Genomic DNA, 7,030 nt, shown 5'->3' on the forward strand with positions numbered 1-7,030 from the left:
GCTCGCTTTGAACTGCAGGAGATTGTCTTGACCATGTCTACATGCCTAAATGCACTGAGTTGCCGCCATGTGATTGGCTGCTTAGAAATTAAATGTTAACGAGCAGTTGGACAGGTGTACCTAATAAAGTGGCCGGTAAGTGTATTTAGTTCAGGTTAAATCAAACTTGATATCTCAAAATTTTTAAAAAAAGTTGCGTTACACAATCAAATCAATAATTTTATCTAGTTTAGAGTGAAAAGCATTAGTTTGAATGAACAGTTACATGTTACACTTTTTTCAGTGTACAGTGGTTTGTTTTTTTTACTTTTTTGAATGACTATGACCTGGATGAGAATCTTCACCAGCAACTTAGTTCTGACTCCAAAGGGCTGCGTCCTGAGCCCCCTGCTGTTCACCCTGATGACACATGACTGCGTCCCCAGGTTCACCACCAATCACATGGTGAAGTTTGCAGACGACACCACGGTGGTGGGCCTCATCAGAGACGACAATGACCAGGACTACAGAGAGGAGGTGAAGCAGCTGGTGGTGCAGAGATAACAGCCTGATCCTGAAGGTGGAGAAGATGAAGGGGATAATTTTGAACTTTAGGATGAACCGGCCTAACCACGCTCCACTGCTCATCAACAGCTCAGCTGTAGAGGTGGTCAACAGCACCAAATTCCTGGGGGTGCACATCACAGACACCCTCATCTGGACTGGAAACACTACCTCACTGGTCAAAAGGGCACAGAAGCCCTTGTTCTTCCTGTAGAGGATGAGGAGAGCCCACCTGCCCCCACCCATCCTCCCCACCTTCTCCAGAAGCACCATAGAGAGCGTTCTGAGCAGCTGTCTCACTGTGTGGTGTGGAGGCTGCAGCGCCTCAGACTGGAAGAAGGTGAGAACAGCAGAGAGGATCATGGGGGCTCCTCTTCCCTCCATTAAAGACATTTCATCCCATTGATGCATGTCTGGAGCCCGTGACATCATCAATGACCCCTCACCCCCCCACCATGGACTGTTCTCCCTGCTGCCCTCTGGGAAGAGGCTTCACAGCATTCAATGCAGGTCCAGCAGATTCCATAACAGCTTCTTACCCACTGCCATCAGACTGATGAATGTTGTGTAAAATGGGTTATTTCATTTATATAAAAAAATAATTATGTTAGAACTGTAAATTTACAGTCATATGTTTATATTACTATTTTTTGTATGTATTTATTACTGTTTTCAAGGCTGCATTTAAAAAATTAAATAGTTTAAAGCTGTTTTAAAAGAATTTTATTTTTATATGTATAATAAATGACAAAATAAATCTGTCTAAGTCTAAGTCTGCAGGATCACAAATTAGCAATGAATTGTTAATTCATCTTAGGTGCATGAAATACAGATCAGCTTGGTTTGGTTGGAGTGCAGATAAAAGATGGGAGACAGATATAAAAAAAATTGACTTCCAACAGAGACCATGCATCAGCTTTCTCCAATCCAGCAGTGGGAGATAGAGAGAAAAGGCAGATATCTCATTGATGTTCTCCTGTTCACACAATCATCAAACACCCAAAAACATTCACAATCAAACAGCTGATTCATTTGGAGATTCAGCTGCACTTTTATTCTTTTACACACAGACAGGTTCTCTGATTGGCTGCTGCCGCTGCTCCCAGTCCCATAAGCAGAACAAAAAGTCACACACCCCCACTCACATATTTCCAAGCTGCTCTATGTTGATGTAAAACAGCCAATCAGAGGCAGTTTTAGATCCTTTGAGGAGTCCCACTGTTTGCCCATTTTCGGTCAAAGGTTTTCTTGGTGTGTATGTGCAGGCAGGGTAAGGGGGTATGTGACTGTGAATGCAGTTCCAGCAGGTGAACTTCCCCTTTTCACTCATCCTGTTTAAGCAGCTTTAGGAAGAGCTTCAAATGTCCAGCCAAACACAAAAAATCAGGACAACTGGCAAAGTGAATAATTCTGAAAATAGAGAAACTAGTTTATTCAGCTATTAAAATTTATAAGTGCTTTTCTGATCTCTAGATGGATCAGCCCAGAACTACACAGGAGAAGCTGATCAATCATCTAGAAAGAGCTGGGCCCACCGTTTCCAAGGTTATTGTTGGTAATACACTAAGACATCATGGGAGAACGTCACATGGTCAGATGAGAACAAAATAGAACTTTTCGGTCATAATTCCAAAAAACATGTTTGGAGGAAGGAAAATGTATAGTACCAAACCAAGAACACCATCCCTACAGTAAAGCATGGGCGTGGTAGCATCATGCTTTGGGGGTGTTTTTCTGCACTGGGGACAGGGCAACTGCACTGTATTAAGGAGAGGATGAAAGGGGCCATGTATTGCAAGATTTTGGGGAACAATCTCCTAGCCTTAGTTAGAGCATTGAAGATGGGTCGAGGCTGGGTCTTCAAACATGACAATGTGCTGAGGCACACAGCCAGGATAACCAAGGAGTAACTCCGGAAGAAGCATATCAAGGTGAAGCGGCCTAGCCAGTCTCTAGACTTGAACCTGATATCTTTGGAGACAGCTCAGACAAATCTGACTGATCGAGAGAAGATCTGTGAGGATGAGTGGGCCAAAATCCCTCCTGCAGTGTGGGAAAACCTGCTGAAAAACTGCAGGAAATGTTTGACCTCTATAATTACAAACGCTACTGTGCCAAATGTTAACGTTGATTTTCTCAGGTTTTCAAATACTTATTTGCAACTGTATCATACAAATTAATTTTTTTTAGACTGTCTCTCACAATGGACATCCACCTATGATGACAATTTCATACGACTCCATGATTTCTAAGTTGGAGAACTTGCAAAATTGCCGGGTGCTCAAATATTTCCTCATTTTGTCTTCAATTTTTTCTCATTATACACACCCACACATCATGTATATATACATACATACACAATGGTCCGTTTTCGGCGGTAACGCTCCAGCGTACTTGTACTTGGAGAGTTGATCGAGGCGACGTGTGTCACAGAATTTCGGAGACACTATATTGTTAAAGTGGGACAATCTATAATTGGAAGTGGGACACTGAATTTTTTGTAGAAAAAACAGTAACAAATGAGGAAAAAATAACATAACTTTGTCAAAATCTTAAGTAAGAAGACTGGAAGGACTGCACAGAAGCATTGCTCATGGCATCACAGGGGCTTTGAACACATCAGAGATAGAGGCTCAGATCTACACTACTGGGCAAGATCCCAGGGACATGCTTTCAAAGAGGCCCCGGAAACAATCCAGAATTTCATAGCTGGGTATAAGATACTGGCAGGAAAGGAATACATGGAACTTCATAACCAAGTTCTTGGTAAAGCGAACAGAAACATCTGTGTAGAATACAGACTGGAGAACCCCAGCTCAGAATGGGAGCCACTTTCTAAGGTGATGAAAAATGACAGAGCTAAGATTCTGAGTGACTTCAAAATACAGACAAAATAGTGGTGCAGAACCAACCGGACGTTTTGATCATTAATAAGCAGCAAAGGACAGGCTTAGTGATCAATGTGACCAACCCATATGAGGGAAAAAAGAACATGACAATCTGAAGAAAGTCCAAGGCCTCAGGGAATAACTAGAGAGTCTGGATGGTGAAGGCAACAGTAGAACCCATGGTCACCAGAGCACTGGGGGCATAAAAACCCCAAACTAAAAATATTGTCTCCAACAGATACCTAGAAAAACATCAGAAATCTCAGTCCAGAAGCTCTCTGGAGAACTTGGATACTGAGAAGAACCCTGAAGCACCCAGGCCTCTGGTAGAATAGTCTAACTATTTGACTGTGTCTCCAATGTCATGCCTAAAGCTGTTAAAGGGTTGGAGAGCACTTCCTGTAACTCATTGCAGACATGGGCAATGTGGAGTCAACAAGTCATCTCCATGTCATGTATTTGTTCTACCCAGCCACTGAAGCAGGTGAGTCCAATCTTCACCGTGAATTAACCTGTGCAGATTGGACACACCTGGTTAAGTGGCTGGGTAGAACAAATACATGACATGGAGATGACTTGTTGACTCTACATTGCCCATGTCTGCCTCATTGCTGCACCCAAAATAAAGTAAGGTCTGTCATGTATTGCTCTAGTATGCAAGACCAAAAATATGATATTAAGTAATTGAGTAATTTAGGCTTTTACAATACTGTACACTTTACTTTGACTGACAGAACCACATGAGGCAGGAAATACGTTAAAAAGTAAATTGAGGGGGACCCACTTCAGGAGTATGGAAGCAGTGATAGGATGGATGTCAATGTTAGGAGAAGGGATTATTAGAGCACAGAGGAAAGAAATACAACTTTATATGTAATGTGCTGCAGACAATTGCAGAAATGCATGACTTTTAACAGGAGAAAAAAAGTTCCGATGAAACATGGAAGCATGCTGGCTGATATATCATTTACTGGTTTAGTGGTTATAAGATCTAGTAATTTTAGATCTGCCAGATCACTGTCTTTTAAACACATTTATATCATTTGTCTGAATCAAGATCCCCAGCCTCCTGTGTGGGTTTAGTGTCACCAGGAGTAAATCAAAATGGTATAAAAGTATTTTACATCTTTTTGTGGATCTGATTCTAGTGGAGCTTGATCAGGGTCTCCTCAGGAGTAAATTTTTTACACTTTCTGCAATTGATTAAGGCCTCAAGATATACTCCACATGCTAGGTAGGTTGTGACATTAATAAAAGCACTGAAAGCTCCGTGAAGTCTGGTGCTGAGAGGAGAGAGAATTTAAAACTAAACAAGGACACTACAGGGGAAGACCACAGGCCTCAGAAGACCACACCCACTGAAGGGGCCTTTCTGCTCTAGTTTACTAAGCCATCTCCATTTTAGGAGCCTCAGATCTGCTGCTGCTGGTTTTCTGCTTAGTAATCCTTCCTCTCTACATTCTGTCAAACTTCACAGGGAAACCAAACAACACAAGGGTGGAGTCGCCATTGAATTGGGGAGTGAGGGGGTGGGATCAGACTGTGTCTAAAAATCCAGAGGCTGTACCCTTTGAAGGTCAGTCTGTAGGCAAATGACATCACAGCAAAGAGATAAAGATTTGAGTCACTCTATTTAATGTGCCCCACTTTTATGAAAGGTTCTGATGTATCTATTGTGGCCCAGCTTACTTCATGATCTGATACAGGTTGAAGCAGATGTCCAAGCAATAGGACAGTATAGGTAGAGATTGGAAGAAAAAAAAGGGATTAAAGTTTTACAAGTATTACATTTTTTTGCGACACAAACAGCCTTTAAAGGTGTTCTTCTTGTCCATGTGGGGGTTCTCTCTGGGTACTCCAGCTTTATCCACAATCCAAAAATATTGTAGTTAGTACCACCGTACCATATATAACCACTTTATTTATAAAACACTTAAAAACACCCTATGGGTGAAATGAAGAGCTACACAGAGTTACAAACTACAAGAAAAACAAATAGTCTAAGTGGAAAAATAAGATAATGAATGGGAAAAAAATAGAACAAACAATAAAACCAATTTAAGACAAACTAGTTAGAGGTCCATCAGGCTAAAATCCCAATCTGTAAAGATTTCATATAAGAGGTCCTGAAGTAGAGCTAAAAAATGAGGCGTGTTGCAGGTGATAAACGGTTATTGGTAGCACAATAATAAAAGCTGCAAAAACTGCATAAAAAGGTACAATATTTAGGTGATGATTTAAGCCTTTTCTAAGTATAAAAAAAATCTGTATTATATTTGCCCTTAAAATGTAATGCATTTTAATCTGTGTTACCTGCTGATTGGTTTTTTAGTCATTCTGTGAGTAACATCTGAAATGAAAATGATTCTTGTGTTTTAGCTGAGAATGGCCAATTCGCTCGCAACTTAAGGTAAATTACTTTTACAGATGATGTTTCCTGAACATTATTTATTTTATGTAGACATTTAGTTGATGTATGTCATTTTAAATTCGAGCGTCGTCAACAAACATCCTTCATGGTTTTCTTTGGACATATATACTAGCTTGGGTTAGAGTTTACACTGCTTTATTTTACAAAGTTGAATGTTGTCAGATTTGTTTGTTCATGGATGTAGATAAAATACACTGATCGATAAAACCTGTTAAACACATCTTAATCTAACATCAGCCATGTTTTATATGATAATATCTCACATCCTAACATCGTATCATTATTTGTTGAGGACCATGTGAGAAAAAGCTCTGATTAGTCCTTCAGTTGCAGCGGACACTGCGAGGCTTCTGGAAATGTCCTCAGATGGGAATCACTGTGTACATTACTAAACCAATGATGTAATTTCTGCAGCGAGGTGGAGTGTATACAGTGTGTCTGTGGGTGTGTGTAGGTATGTGTGAACCCGCTGCAAGTCCATATCGGGAAGGATGAGCAGCAGCACTTAGACTGGCTGGAAAAGCAGTACATTACACTACCTTGAGTTAAGTTTAAAAGCTCTTTACTCACAATTTACAAAAACAGCTAGAAACTCCAACTCCTCGATTCCTAACATATCTCAGTCACAAAATTACACAAGTGCTGGTGTGATAATTAACATCGATAAAAAACTTGAATATCTGTCAAAGCAACTTCCTGTACCTTTTAACCACTGGGGCGCTAGATCTGTAACTATCTTATAGCAAACGGTTTGGTGACTCATTCAGTTCCATCCTTCTGAAAATACTGAGATGAAAAATAATTTATCTATATAGCACTGGGCTAAAGGGGGCATAGTCAAATATTTTGAGTTAAAAAGAATACATCAGATGTTAGGTGTTTGTTTACTTATTCATTCTTGAGCCTTAAAATGACTTTTGCACCAGGTGAGATCAGCAGACCTAACATTTCTGTTTCATATGCTGGTAAGACCACAGAACTATCAACAGTGCCTGCTTTAAAAGCATAGTGAACTGTTTATCACTTTAAATAGAATTAATTGATTTAGCTAAAAAATATTATATAAAAAACCTAGAATATACCTTTAAGAATGATATATTATAAGAAGAGGTGTCAAGTAACGAAGTACAAATACTTGTTACTGCACTTAAGAACACTTTTTAGGTAT

This window comes from Cyprinodon variegatus, unplaced genomic scaffold, assembly GCF_000732505.1.
Source record: "Cyprinodon variegatus isolate N-32 unplaced genomic scaffold, C_variegatus-1.0 Scaffold912, whole genome shotgun sequence".
NCBI lineage: Eukaryota > Metazoa > Chordata > Actinopteri > Cyprinodontiformes > Cyprinodontidae > Cyprinodon > Cyprinodon variegatus.